The sequence below is a fragment of the Heptranchias perlo genome, chromosome 21 (assembly GCF_035084215.1).
Source record: "Heptranchias perlo isolate sHepPer1 chromosome 21, sHepPer1.hap1, whole genome shotgun sequence".
In the NCBI taxonomy this organism is placed as follows: domain Eukaryota; kingdom Metazoa; phylum Chordata; class Chondrichthyes; order Hexanchiformes; family Hexanchidae; genus Heptranchias; species Heptranchias perlo.
Window position 1 is genome coordinate 44,540,028 of NC_090345.1, and position 14,514 is coordinate 44,554,541.

The following is a 14,514-nucleotide window of genomic DNA, read 5'->3' on the forward strand; positions in this document are numbered from 1 at the left end:
CACCGCCCAACCTAGGGTAACCAACTCTGGTTGGACCTATTCCTGGTAGTTTCATCACATGACCTCACGTCGACAACTGCCCCGACCAATCAAACAATCTTTTTCCCATCTCTAATAACTAATAAACAAAAGAAAGCAAAAAAACCACAATTTTTTTGATGCCCTAATGATTTTTTTTTCTGCAGGGCTGACACTCCAGTGCAGTACTGAGGGAGTGCTGCACTGTCAGAGATGCCGTCTTTCAGATGAGACATTAAACCGAGGACCTGTCTGCCCTCGCGGGTGGATGTAAAAGATCCCATGTGCACTATTTCAAAGAAAAGCAGGGGAGTTCTCCCCCGGTGTCCTGGCCAATATTCATCCCTCAAGCAACATCACTAAAACAGATTATCCGGTTGTTAACTGTTTGTGGGAGCTTGCTGTGCGCAAATTGGCTGCTCCGTTTCCTACATTACAACAGTGACCACACTTCAAAAGCACTTCATTGGCTGTAAAGCGCTCTGGGAGGCGTCCTGAGACCGTGATAGACGCTATAGAAATGCAAGTCTTTCTTTAATGGGTCTCTGCCTCCTCTTCACAGCATCTGGGAACTGAGTGTTCCCCAAGCTTAGTGAAAAGAAAAACCCGCCTCCTCTTCTACTAACTTCCCCCTTCGTTCTCCTGGTGATAATAATAATTCCTCTGCCCCCGTATTACCGATTTGTCAACCAATATGAAATCACCTCTCATTGTGTAACCTCTCGACTTTTGCCATTATCTTAAAGCTTAAAGATCCCATAAAGAAAAGAGGATCAGTTGAAACATTTTTCAAGATGTTTTTTGTTTTTTACTGCATGCGAGGCTGACAGTTTGCACATAAACTTGTGAGTTCTGTTGTAATACAAAGTTCTGAAATGAACCAACTTTATAGTATTTGGGAGTTGTGTCTATGTCATAGACTTCTGTTGAAAGATAGTCATCTCCTCAGGGTCATTTAAAGAATTATATTGGTCTGGGGCTATTACTGAGTTACTAAATATGTATGCTTTATTACAACGTGTTTCACTCCTGCCATTTTTTATATAATTGAGGAAGTTATCCGAGTTATATGGATATATAAACCGTAATGTCTAGGGTTTGCATGTGTTAATAATTGCTCCACTTAAATGAAAGTCTGTTTTGTTTGTGGCATAATTGTTCATTCATGAAATTTAACATTTTATACAGTGAACAATCGACTGGTTGTAAAGTCTGACCTTTGCTTTCACATCCCCCACACACATTAGCCCGGCTCTCCCTCACTCTGGGCTGCTAATTAATATAACATACATTGGACCAGCTCCTTCCTGGATGTACAAGATTACGTTTGTATTGAAACCGCGGTGAATTTGCTGCATTTGTCAATTAAAATGTTACGCGTTTTGAAAAAAACTCTGTTGTTCAGTCGTAGTCACGTAAACCTTGAGGCAGCCTTTTAAATGGCATTTTTGTTCTGCTGCCTCACTTCTTTTTTTTAATTGCCAAATCCGAGAATCTGATCAATGCAAGGACGTTAGTCATCAGCTTTTTCTTGCAGAACTTAACATAAAATGTGTTTCTATTCTTTTAGATTTTAATGCCAATACTTCTGGGAACCAGCAACATCCTTTTTGTGTAAAGTATCTAAAGCATTTCATTCTTTGCAAGAAGAAATATATTTAGATTATAGGGTCCCAGTTAATTGTTTCTCAATTTTCCCAGACATTTACAGTTAAAAGTCAAGACAACGGCGAGATTAAGTCATGATGAGTGCTGTTCCGATAATATAACATAATATAAAACTGTTGCTACATCCCAAGACAATTACACTTAAGGTCTCGATGCCAGCAATATACTTGGAAAGCAAGTCAGCATTAATGTGAGCTCATTCCACTCCTTCAGGCTACATAAAAATACATGGTGCCTCAGTCAGGCCTTGATTTAGAGTCAAACTAGTCTCAAAAGAAGACGTTTCAAAATGGCGGCAATTTTGCTAATCCTCGCACTGGTCGGCGAGAGGGTTGCCAACTCTTGTTGGATTTATTCCTGGAGGTTTCATCACATGACCTCCCGCCTCCAAGTGCCCCACCCCGCCCAGTCAAACAGCCCTTTTTCCCCACCTCCAATATTTTTCTAACGAATGAACGCAAGTGTTCAAAGAAATTGAAAAAAAACACAATCTTTTTTAGTCTCCCTATGATTTTTCTCCCAGGGTTCAAACATCCTTATGTGGCTCGGTGTCAATTTTTGTCTGATTACGCTCCTGTGTAGTACTTTGGGATGTTTTGCTGCGTTGTAGGCGCTATATAGAATCATAGAATCAGAGAAAAGTTACAGCATGGAAGGGGGCCATTCGGCCCATCGAGTCCACGCCGGCTCGATGCAAGAGCGATCCAGCTAGTCCCACTCCCCTGCCCTTTATTTGTAAATGCTCGCAGCAGTGTCCAGGAGATAAATCTTTAATTCCTGGAGACTCCAGGTCAACCCTGGAGGTTGGCGACCCTTGTTGGCGTTGATTCATTTTGTGTTTCTTAGTTTTCTCCGTAGCTAATGAGATCCCGTTGTTTCGACACTGCCCGTCCCCAGTTGGGCCCATAGACACTCATTCCTTATGAATGCGGTCTGCCCCTGGTGCTTCGCTCGCTGTTTTACGGCCTTCGTTTCGGCAACCAGATCCAACAAAAGGTCAGGCAGCATCTGTGGAGAGAGAAACACAGTTAACTTTGAACAGAAGGTCTGTAAGATTACAAATATGGAAAATACTTTAAAAACACTGTAAAACTGCAAGACATGAAACAGGCTGCGAGATATGAAACAGTTAACCCCAGGTGCCAGTCAAAGAGACTCCAGCCCATGATCAGTTTCAGAGACTCATTTACATCAAACAATGAGGCCCTGGCGAAGACACATTAACATCGAGACAATGTATAATTAAACTGAGCCTCTGAGCCATGCTCAGTCTCTGACAAGAGGAAGGCCTTTCACACCTAAACAATGCTGTGAGCCAAGGACCCATCACTGTGAGGAATACCACATTGACCTGATGCTGTGCAGGTAGCGGGGAGGAGATAAGGAGTTGTATCTCGACCTCACAGCTCTGCACAAATAAGGAGTTCTGAATCAGCGAGATGCCCAGATGAAGAGGTGTGAATGTCAAGCAGTCCAACAGGTTGATAGCTGAAACCATGGATGAGGCCCAGGTGGGGGTTTGCATGACTGGAACACTATAAGAAGGTACAACAGCAGCACGTGGAGGCTGCAGTCAGGTGAAGACGGACTGAGACCAGATCCAGGCCTCCAATCAACATCGGTAATGACCAGCCACGTGGGTGATTGTAAGTTCCAGGCAAACCACTAAGGGGTTTGCACTGCGGAGGCTGCAGTCAAAGGAAGAAGGACGGAAACTGGTCATTTCCAGGTCCAGGCCTACGATCAGCATCGGTAACGACTAGCCGCAAGGGTGATTGTAAGTTTCAGTCAAATCAAAGAAGGGTTTGTACTGGGGTTTTGTTGGTCCAATAAACTAACAAGTTTGGGTTGAGCCAAAGCCTGTCTGATGCGTGCAATTTTGTTCTTGTAATTCCGAGGTCCAAGAACCAGTGTAAGGCGGAAGGGAACAGAACACCTTACAGATCTTGGCAACCATGAAGGGACCTCAAGGTCTAGAACAATATGATGAATAAGGTCAGAGGCAAGAAACCCTCAATGGAGGATAGGATATGTTCGTATGTGTGTAAAAAGTAAACATTTCTGAGCCATGGGCACAAGAAACGATGCACTCTGAGAATCCACAGGAAAAGGCGGCAGAGTGGACAATGGGAAGCAGCCATAGAGAATCGAGGGACAAGGCGATTTGGCTCTGGTGTCTGCAAAAGCAAAACGAAATTCTCATGAAGAGAGTAAGATGGTTATAAGAAGGGAAAAGGAGAATAAGGCAAGTGACAGAGAAGCGGTGGTAGATCAGTTGACGAGAGATTTAGGGGAGGAAAGACAGGAAAAGAAAAGGAAGGAAGAATCGGCACGTAATACGATAGAGTACTTGCAATGTCAGGTTACGGAGTGTAAGAGGCAGTGCCAGGCTCATTGTGAGGAGAGGGCAAAGAACCTAAAAAAAGCCGAAGAGGCAGAGGAGCAGTTGGAGGATATTAAGGTGGCGAATAGGGTAGCCCGTAGACAGGGATCACAGGCGCTGTAAGGAAAATATTCAGAAATTGAGCCCAGCACTATCCGGGGCCAGAGGTATGGTTTGTCTCATGGTGCCCGGAGAATTGGGGAAGACTGGGATGAGAGGGAAAAAGAACTGGGTGATGGGTCCCAGTATAGTGAGTGTCAGTCGGCTCTGGAAATACTGGGACCACCGAGACCAATGTGCCCCCTGCGACAGTAAAAGTGCGGTCCACCGCTGGCAGATGGTGGCCTGGCACTGTTGCAGAATGATTATGTACTGACATATACCCCCCCCTCCAGTTACAGGAAATGCTAACTAACGTAGCAAAGTTAAAACATGGGGGAGATGCTTCCGTCCATTTCGCCAATGTAGAGCAGATAGGCGGTATCAATAATTATAATGAAGACAAAATGAAAAAGCCTATACAGTTCTCCCTGGACAGGAAGCTGTATCAGAGTTTGTCGATAGCCACTAGAGGTATCATGAACGGCTTGAAAGATGAAATTTTAACAGAGCTGTGATATAGCCAAGGTAGTCCTTTCTTACAAGTTGAGCAAACTAGGCAGCAGGCAGGCGAGTCGCCGGATACATTTGTGGATAGACTGTGGCCGGTTTACGTGAAAGTGACTGGAGGGAATCTAGTACACACGCAGTTAATAGGGGCTCCAGGGAATCATTGGCTGAGGACCCTGGTATCCAACAGTTTGCTGTGGATCAGGGCAGAAGCCGAGTCATGGTTTGACCCCATGGTTTGAGGAAGATGATAATACAGAGGCGGGCGTGCTGAGAAAGCTTACTTTAGCTTTTAAGTCAGACAAAGGGGAAGTGAATAAACAAAAAGGGAAGGTGCATGAAGTCAGAGGGAACATGGGAGGTAAAAAGGAATGGAGACAAGAGGGGGGTAATGCAGGCAGATCCCAAGCGTGTTTTAACTATGGGAAAATGGGACACTGGAAGAAGGAGTGTGGGTTCCCGAAAGGAAGGAAACCAGGAAACGAGGGTCTTGTAGGATCAAAACCACAAGTGGTGGAGACAAAGCAAGAGAAGGCAGGAGACCCAGTAAAAGTCTTAGTGGCCGCATTACAGCAGTTTATGAGCAGGGATCAAGGAAAACTGGATACTGCAGTGAGGAGGGATCTGGTGCGTCTAAACCCTCACAATGACGAAGCTGCGCACAACCAGAATATCTGTGCCCACTGACCTATGATGAGTGGGGCAGACCGTGTGTCAATATTAAAGTAGGGACCGTTTGGAGAAGTTAGAGGACACTGGAGCCTCGAGCACGGTGGTTCACTCACCCAACCCGACCACTTCTCCTTGGTCGAGCAGGGCCCCATTTAAATTGACAGGTTTTACAGGTAATGAACAGGCTGGGAGGGTATCGATACTCTTGACTATAGAATTAGGACCAATGTCACCAAATGGGAATGTTTGCTTATGAAGTGGGAACAACCCGGCTCGGGAGTTCTTGGAACTGATTACATGTTGGCCCACCACGTGATTGTAGATATGAAAAATAATTGCCAATGGGGGGCAGTTGATTCGGACAAGCTCGAGGAGATTTTAGTCATTCCCAAAGATGAAAAGATTAAAGGCAGTGCCTGCTCGATGAAACCGAAGGGGAGCTATGACCTGGAACAATTGGTCGATAGCATCCCAGTGAGGTATCGAACGAATGTACGGGATTATCTCACCGTGTTCACTACTCACAGACATGATTGTGGAAGGGTGACAGGGGTAGAGGTGAGGGTCGATGGGGATCCAATGGGTGACAGGGGTAGAGGTGAGGGTAGATGGGGATCCAATGGGTGACAGGGATAGAGGTGAGGGTAGATGGGGATCCAATGGATGACAGGGGTAGAGGTGAGGGTAGATGGGGATCCAATGGGTGACAGGGGTAGAGGTGAGGGTAGATGGGCATCCAATGGGTGACAGGGGTAGAGGTGAGGGTAGATGGGGATCCAATGGGTGACAGGGGTAGAGGTGAGGGTAGATGGGGATCCAATGGGTGACAGGGGTAGAGGTGAGGGTAGATGGGGATCCAATGGGTGACAGGGGTAGAGGTGAGGGTAGATGGGGATCCAATGGGTGACAGGGGTAGAGGTGAGGGTCGATGGGGATCCAATGGGTGACAGGGGTAGAGGTGAGGGTAGATGGGCATCCAATGGGTGACAGGGGTAGAGGTGAGGGTAGATAGGGATCCAACGGTTGACAGGGGTAGAGGTGAGGGTAGATGGGGATCCAATGGGTGACAGGGGTAGAGGTGAGGGTAGATGGGGATCCAATGGATGACAGGGGTAGAGGTGAGGGTCGATGGGGATCCAATGGGTGACAGGGGTAGAAGTGAGGGTAGATGGGGATCCAATGGGTGACAGGGGTAGAGGTGAGGGTCGATGGGGATCCAATGTCACAGCCTCAGAAACAGTACAATTTTCCCGGAGAAGCAGAAAAGGATTTGGCAACTGCGATAAACTCCTTGGTAGACCGAGGCATACTGAGAACAATAGCAACCCACGTAAATTCACCCCTTTGGCCAATTAAGAAACCCAATCAGTCGTGGAGAGCCACGGTGGACTACCGGGTTCTCAATGAAAATATTTCAGCCTGTGCGCCCACTGTGGCAGCAGTAGCAGATCTGATAGGAAGCATCCCTGCGACGGCAACGTCATTTACCGTACTTGACATATCAAACGGGTTTTGGTCGATCCCCGTGAGACGGGAGGATCAGTATAAACTCGCTTTTACATTCAAGGGACAACAGTACACCTGGACGTGTCTCCCACAAGGGTTTCACAACAGTCCTTCAATTTTTCACCAGTGTATGGCCCATGCGTTAAAGGGTTTCAGTCAGCCCAACCAGCTAATCCAGTACGTGGGCGACTTGTTGTTATTCTCCGAAGGTACGGAGGATCACGGGCCGTTACTGAGTGAACTATTGAAGCTGTTACAGGAGACAGGTTTTAAGGTGAATCCCAAGAAAGCCCAAATTGGACAAGAGGAGGTGCAATTTCTCGGACTGACAATTAGAGCAGGAGAAAGGGCTATCGACGGGGCAAAAAGAAAGGCAGTTCAGGAACTACCAACCCCACAGGATGTATCTGGAGTAAGGTCCTTTCTGGGTGTAACAGGATACTGCAGGGAGTTCATTGAATGCGATGCAGCCACGGCAGCCCCTTTGCTTATTCTTCTTAGAAAAGGGGTAGAATGGGAATGGGACGAAAGTTGCCAGGAGGCATTCACTCACCTAAAAGAAGCCCAACAATCTGCACCCGCGTTAGGAATGATAAATGGGAATCAGGACTTTTACCTGAAGGTAGCAGCTACTGGGGACAGTTTGAGCGCAGTCTTACTCCAAGAGCGCCACAGCAAGTTGAGACCAGTGGCCGATGCCTCCCGAGTCCTGACAGATGTAGAAAGGGGCTTCTCGAATTGTGAATGAAATCTCTTGGCGACCTTTTGGGCCGTCGAACACTTTCAGTTGTTCACGCGGTCATCCTTGGTGACCCTGTTGACCTGCCATACCCTGACACAAATGTTACTGGATGGTAGAATGAAAGATGGGACAGTGGGCAGCAGTCAAATAGCCCATTGGACGCTGCTGCTCTCTCAGACGAACTTGAAAGTAGAGAGATTAGGGGAACCAAAGCGAGCCCCGAACATGGTCTATCCGGGGATGGATCACGTGTGTTCAGTAGAGGGAGTGTGGGATGTAGATGTGGGATTCTGAGCAGGGGAACACCCGACAGGTAGGGATATTTATGTGGATGGGTCCAGCTCAGTAACGAATGGAGAACGAAGGACAGGGTGTGGGATTTATGACCCAGAGACAGGAAGAGAAAGGGCCACAAAACTTCCCGACACACTGAGTGCACAGCAGGCCGACCTGGCGGCCGTGACCTACGTAGTAACGCACCTCAACGAATTCCCAACTCCCTATACCATATGTTTGGACTCGATGTTCACCTGCAACTCCTGCACTGAATATTTGGCGATATGGGCTAGACGAGGTTTTAAGTCTTCAGACGGGAAACCATTGGTAACGGCCCCTCTGTTGGAAACTATCTTAAACGTCACAGATAATAACCAGAAGGATTATTACATTCAGAAGGTTAAGGCACATTCAAAAACGGAGCCTAAGTGGGAAGGTAACCAGAAGGCCGATGAACTGGCCAAAAGGGGGCCATTGAAGGAGTGCCTTGTGACCCGTACTTTAAGGAAGCTGCATTGGGAGGCAGCAAATAACATGGGAAAACAGCACCAAAAGAATAAAATGATGTTGGAAGCACGGAAAGCACAGGAATGGAAAGTAGGGAACCAGGTCATGATCAGAAATTCCGCAAGAATAGCAGCATTTGAACCATTGTTTAAAGGGCCGTACAGTATTGTGGATAAGGCAAATCCCATGGTATATGCGGTACAACTGCCAAAACAGGTAAAATGGTTCCATATTAACCAGTGTAAACTCTATGACTCCAAAGAGAGAACAAAACAAACTAAAGCCCAGGGAACGATCATGAGTTTGATCAGTGCAAGCCTTCCTCCCATGTTGTGGGATGATGAGGATAACTCAGGGGGAGGGGTGGTGAGAAGGAGTAGTCGGATACCTCGGCCCAGGATGCCCTGGACACCTCCTCTTACACAACCCCCAGGCCCCAAACAGCCCAAACCTCGAGGGAAAGGAAAAGGAGAGCGGTGATTAACCCGCACTATGTAAATATGTGAATAACTTTAGTCGAACCTGTGAAGGGAAGACCCCTCACAGAGCAACGCTTTGTATTTTATTTTTCTTATGTAGAAGTGAGTCGAACCAAGGACGCGAGATGAAGTGGACACTGTGGCTGAAAGTGTTGGTGATCCAAATTGGAGCAGGGCAGGGGAGACAGGGGGACATCGAGATGTGTCTCGTTTATGGATGTATGGGAGGAATCAGTCCCACTGTAACTAAGGGGGGGACGACACGAGGTAACAGTGGTACGGATACATACTCCCACAATGGGAATTGGCCAGGCTGGCTAGGGTCAAATTCCACCAAGTACTCAGGTCAAACCGGGTACAAAATTAGGGAAGTATCGGTGTCCTGTCCAAAAGTAAATATCACAGCCAGCAAGGTACAGGTAAAGGAAGGTAGACGGGTTTGTCTAGAATTCCAAGGGAGCTTCTCCATGGGATGGTGGTGGTGGTTACGAAAGACAGACGAAAAGAAAGGTGACCTGTCCATGGATTGGGAAAAACTGGGTAATAACTCAAACAGACGGACTGTGGGAATTAAGGAAGGGGTAAAATGGGACAAATGGTGGAAGAGGGAGCAAGGAGTTTATGTGTGTGAGGTCGGGTCAAGGCATAAATATCAAGGAGGGTTCACCATTGCTTTTAAATGACAATGGCAAGATTCTGGGTCAGGAATGAATTGGACCCAGAGTTTCGACTGTTGTCTGGTCTCCGATCCTCCAGGGATAGTCAATGCCACCGAACTGGTCGCGCACAAAATAAAGTCCCCACCAAAAACCCCAAAGACTCGGGATACAGAGGTTAAGTGTCCCATAACGACACCCGGACCTAGAAATGGGATGGTGTTGATTCCAACAGGGAAAGTGGTGTATCACGATGTGCATTACGAGCCTTGTAGCCTTGGTCATTCTCAATTTAACAGAGTTACAGTTGCCCAGGTGGTGCCCACCAGAAATTGAGAGGATGTATGAGAAACTGCGAAAGGAGGTGTTCCAGCAATTTTAAGAGAACGACTATGGGGACAAGAGTCGGGAAGATTTATATAAGCTGGTAAAAATCAGTCACACGGATATGGGGAGATGGAAAAGGGGATTGATCAATGACTGGCCATGGTATTTAATTCAGGGACGTCACTGGTGAACAGTATGGATAACACTCAGCTGCAAATGAAGGTGAATACCCTAAAGGACCAGCTAAAGGAAATACTGGGGGAGGGTAATAATATTGAGGGACAAGAGTTGCAGGAAGGCCAAGTGATGACAATTCACTTGAAGAAATAATAGCTGAGTTGGAAACTCACGCCCAGACAATAAATAAATTAATAAGGGAGGTCCGAAATATGTCGGACCAGGCCGCCCGAAATGACGTGTGTGTCATGTACAGCGCCTGGTTGTTAAACGGGGCGCAGGAATCTGGAGTATTTAAAACAAGGCCGCGTACCGTCATGGATTGGCAACAGACACCTAAGAGCTTTAAATGTACGAATCCGTGTCAGTTACGGTCGCCTCCAAAGCATACCCAGTCAGGGTCAACTGTGGCCATAATAAACAAATGGCAATGGGAATAGTCCTTAGGATGCTGGTGATGGATCAGTCACAATGACCCACGCCGGTATACCGGGTAGAGAATGTCGGTGTTATTCGGAATGGGGTACATGTAAGGCATCATAAGACCCCTCCGTATGTGGTTAAAATGGGAAACTCTATAACCGGCAGCAATCTGGAGGGATGTCAGGGAGGAGGTACACGTGTGGTGTTGTACCCATACCACCTGAATCTTTTCAATCGGCCAGTCTGTGGGTTCAAATTTGGGGGCGGACAGCCTATCAACTGTACTATGGAAGTAATGGCTCAGGGCCATGTCCCGCCCCAGATTGCGTATAAGGGTAATGGAACTTACTGTTCACCACTAGTGAAAGCGATATAGGGTACACAATGATACCTGGTGCCCAGTTCAAGATTCTACCTTTTGTTTCAGACCCCAGGTGGAGGTCCGGGTAGCACAGGATAAGATAATCCCTATCTCAGATCACACCCCATTCAATATCGCAATTAACGGTACTTTGCCGAACCTCCAGGAATACAAATCACGTTTTGGATATGACATCCAGCCATTACCAGAACACTTGACTAAACTGGTAAAGGACATAGAACTTTCACAAAAACATTACTATACGCTACAGCAACAGAATAATAAAGTGAGAGATGAAATTGAAGAAATAGTTACCCCTCCTTGGTGGGATATTGGGTTCAATATTGAGGTCCTGTCTTGGATTCGAATCGCATCGCATGTATTAGTGATTGTGCAATTGATTATTGTGTTGTATTTAGTGATACTGCTCTGTAAACTAAAAGGAAAGGCTAAGAAGGAAAAACATGTAAGATTGTTAAAAGGGGATTTGGGATGATTAGACCAAATGTATTGGTGTGATTAAAAAATGTAAGATTTTGCTGAAACCGGCAATGCAACTGAGAGCGGAGGAGAAGTATCAAGAGCAATATCTCTAGTGTATACACGATATTAAAGGAGGGACTGTAAGATTACAAATATGGAAAATACTGTAAAAACATTGTAAAACTGCAAGACATGAAACAGGCTGCGAGATATGAAACAGTTAACCCCAGGTGCCAGTCAAAGAGACTCCAGCCCATGATCAGTTTCAGAGACTCGTTTACATCAAACAATGAGGCCCTGGTGAAGACACATTAACATCGAGACAATGTATAATCAAACTGAGCCTCTGAGCCATGCTCAGTCTCTGACAAGAGGAAGGCCTTTCACACCTAAACAATGCTGTGAGCCAAGGACCCATCACTGTGAGGAATACCACACTGACCTGATGCTGTGCAGGTAGCGGGGAAGAGATAAGGAGTTGTATCTTGACCGGGCAGTTGTATCTTGCAACGGGCAGTTGAAAAAACTGTCTGTAATCACCAAGCATTGTTCTGTGAATTATAAATGCGATTTCATTTCGAGGATTTCATTTCCACATCGTTCACCTGAGGAAGGAGGAAGCCTCCGAAAGCTTGTGAATTTAAAATAAAATTGCTGGACTATAACTTGGTGTTGTAAAATTGTTTACAATTGTCAACCCCAGTCCATCACCGGCATCTCCACATCGTATCTTGACCTCACAGCTCTGCACAACTAAGGAGTTTTGAATCACCGAGATGCCCAGATGAAGAGATGTGAATGTCAAGCATCCAACAGATTGATAGCTGAAACCACGGATGAGGCCCAGGTGGAGGTTTGCATGATTGGAACAGTACAAGAAGGTACAACAGCAGCACGTGGAGGCTGCAGTCAGGTGAAGACGGACTGAGACCAGATCCAGGCCTCCAATCAACATCGGTAATGACCAGCCACGTGGGTGATTGTAAGTTCCAGGCAAACCACGAAGGGGTTTGCACTGCGGAGGCTGCAGTCAAGGGAAGGAGGACGGAAACTGATCATTTCCAGGTCCAGGCCTACGATCAGCATCGGTAACGACTAGCCGCATGGGTGATTGTAAGTTTCATTTAAATTATAGAAGGGTTTGTACTGGGGTTTTGTTGGTCCAACAAGTTTGGTTTGAGCCAAAGCCTGTTTGTCGCGTGCAATTTTGTTCTTGTAATTCCAAGGTCCAAGAACCGGTGTAAGGCGGAAGGGAATGGAACACCTCACAGGTTATTGACCTGAAACGTTTACTGCTTCCCTTTAATTAATGTTGGGGGAAAGCGAGCGGAAGTTTAAAAAGCCTGGTATATCTGTTACCGAGATTTTTGCTCACGGTGACGCAACAGCGAGACTTTTCATGGCTGATTTTTTTTTCAGTCGGGAGCTTTGCCCTTCAGCCACACCTGTTGAGATATTATGGGCTGAGCGGCCAGCGGGTGAGACTCCCTGCCAGCTGAGCGTACTCAAAGAACCAACCTTTTAGCTAGTGAGGTTAATGGAAGCAAAAGCAAGGCATTGGTTGACCCCCCCCCCCCTCTCCTCCTCTAATGCCGCAACGTACCCGTTGGTGACCTCCACCCCCGACCCTGCCAGAATCAGCGGAGTCAGGCTGAGGTCATCATATTTAAGTATTGCCAGCGGGCGCCCACCAGACGCGGGGAGGCCGCAAAACACAGCGGTAGCCTGTTCGCTCCGAGGGAAGGGTGACGAGTTGCCCTGGAAAATCACTGCAAGGCTTGCCCATTGGTCCCTTTAACAAGATAGTCAAAAGAATCACAGAACGGAAGGGCCACAGGTTCCCTGCCCAGGGTTCTGACATCATTCTCCCAGTTTAAGAAGTTTAAATGTAAGGAGTCTTACAACACCAGGTTATAGTCCAACAGCTTTATTTGGAATCACAAGCTTTCGGAGCTTTCCTCCTTCGTCAGGTGAGTGTCGGATTCTGCAAATGCACAGCATATATAGTCAGAGAACAATGCCTGGTGATTACAGATAATCTTTCCAACTGCCCGTTATCACCCTGACGAAGGAGGAAAGCCTCCGAAAGCTTGTGATTCCAAATAAAGCTGTTGGACTATAACCTGGTGTTGTAAGACTCCTTACATTTGTCCACCCCAGTCCATCACCGGCATCTCCACATTTAAGAAGTTTGATTGGGACAAATCAGAGGTTTTTTTATCTATATTTACAATGTCTTTTAGGGCAATAATACAGTTGAAGAAGAAATGGGCAGGAATTGTTATTTAATTTTTTTTTCATTCTCGGGATAGATGTTTCCAGGACTAATCAATGGCACCGAACAGGCACCCAGAACCCTTTTCCTAGAATTGAATATTCTAGCACAGAAACAGGCCATTCGGCCCATCAAGCATGTGCCAGCATTTTTCTCCATATGAACCACCTAGTTTAATCCAACGCTCCTGCTCGCTACCCATACCCTTTACTATTCCTCTTTATCAAGCATCTACTTCCGCTTTTAAAAGAATTTATGGGCTTTGCTGCAACAACAGTTTGTGACAGACCCAACTGCTGCGTAAAGCATTTTTTCTAACCTCGCTTAATTCTTTTTGAGATTATCTTAAATTTGTGCCCTCTCATTAATGTTTCGCCAACTAGTGGAAATAATCTACCACTATTTTCCTCTATCATAACCCTTCTTAATCGTGAAGATATCAATCAGATCACCCGTCACGTCCCCAGTTCTTGCAAACCCCCTTGTCCCTGTATCATCCTCGTGAATCTACGCTGCACCTTTCTCATTGCTTGTATATCCTTCCTATAACGGGGTGCCCAAAGCTCTACTCAATATTCCAACTGCAGTCTAACTAGGAATTGTACACATTCAATATTCTTTCTTTGATTTGTATTCTGTGCCTGTGGATTCAAAAGCAAGGAATCCATTTGCTTTTTTTATAGCTTTATTATTGTGATGCCACTTTTTAATAACAAGGTCCCGTTGCTTCTCAACTCCATTTAAAATCTTACCATTTAAGGTATATTTTCTTCCCTATTCTTACTTCCAAAAAGTATTGTTTCATATTTTCCTATATTGAACTTAACACACCACCTGCTAGCTTATCTATGTCCTTTTAGAAATCTATACTGACTGTCCCTGATTTACTCATACTTCTCCAGGTATTTAGTAACACCAGTCCATATTATAGAATCTAGTAGTTTACCTAATA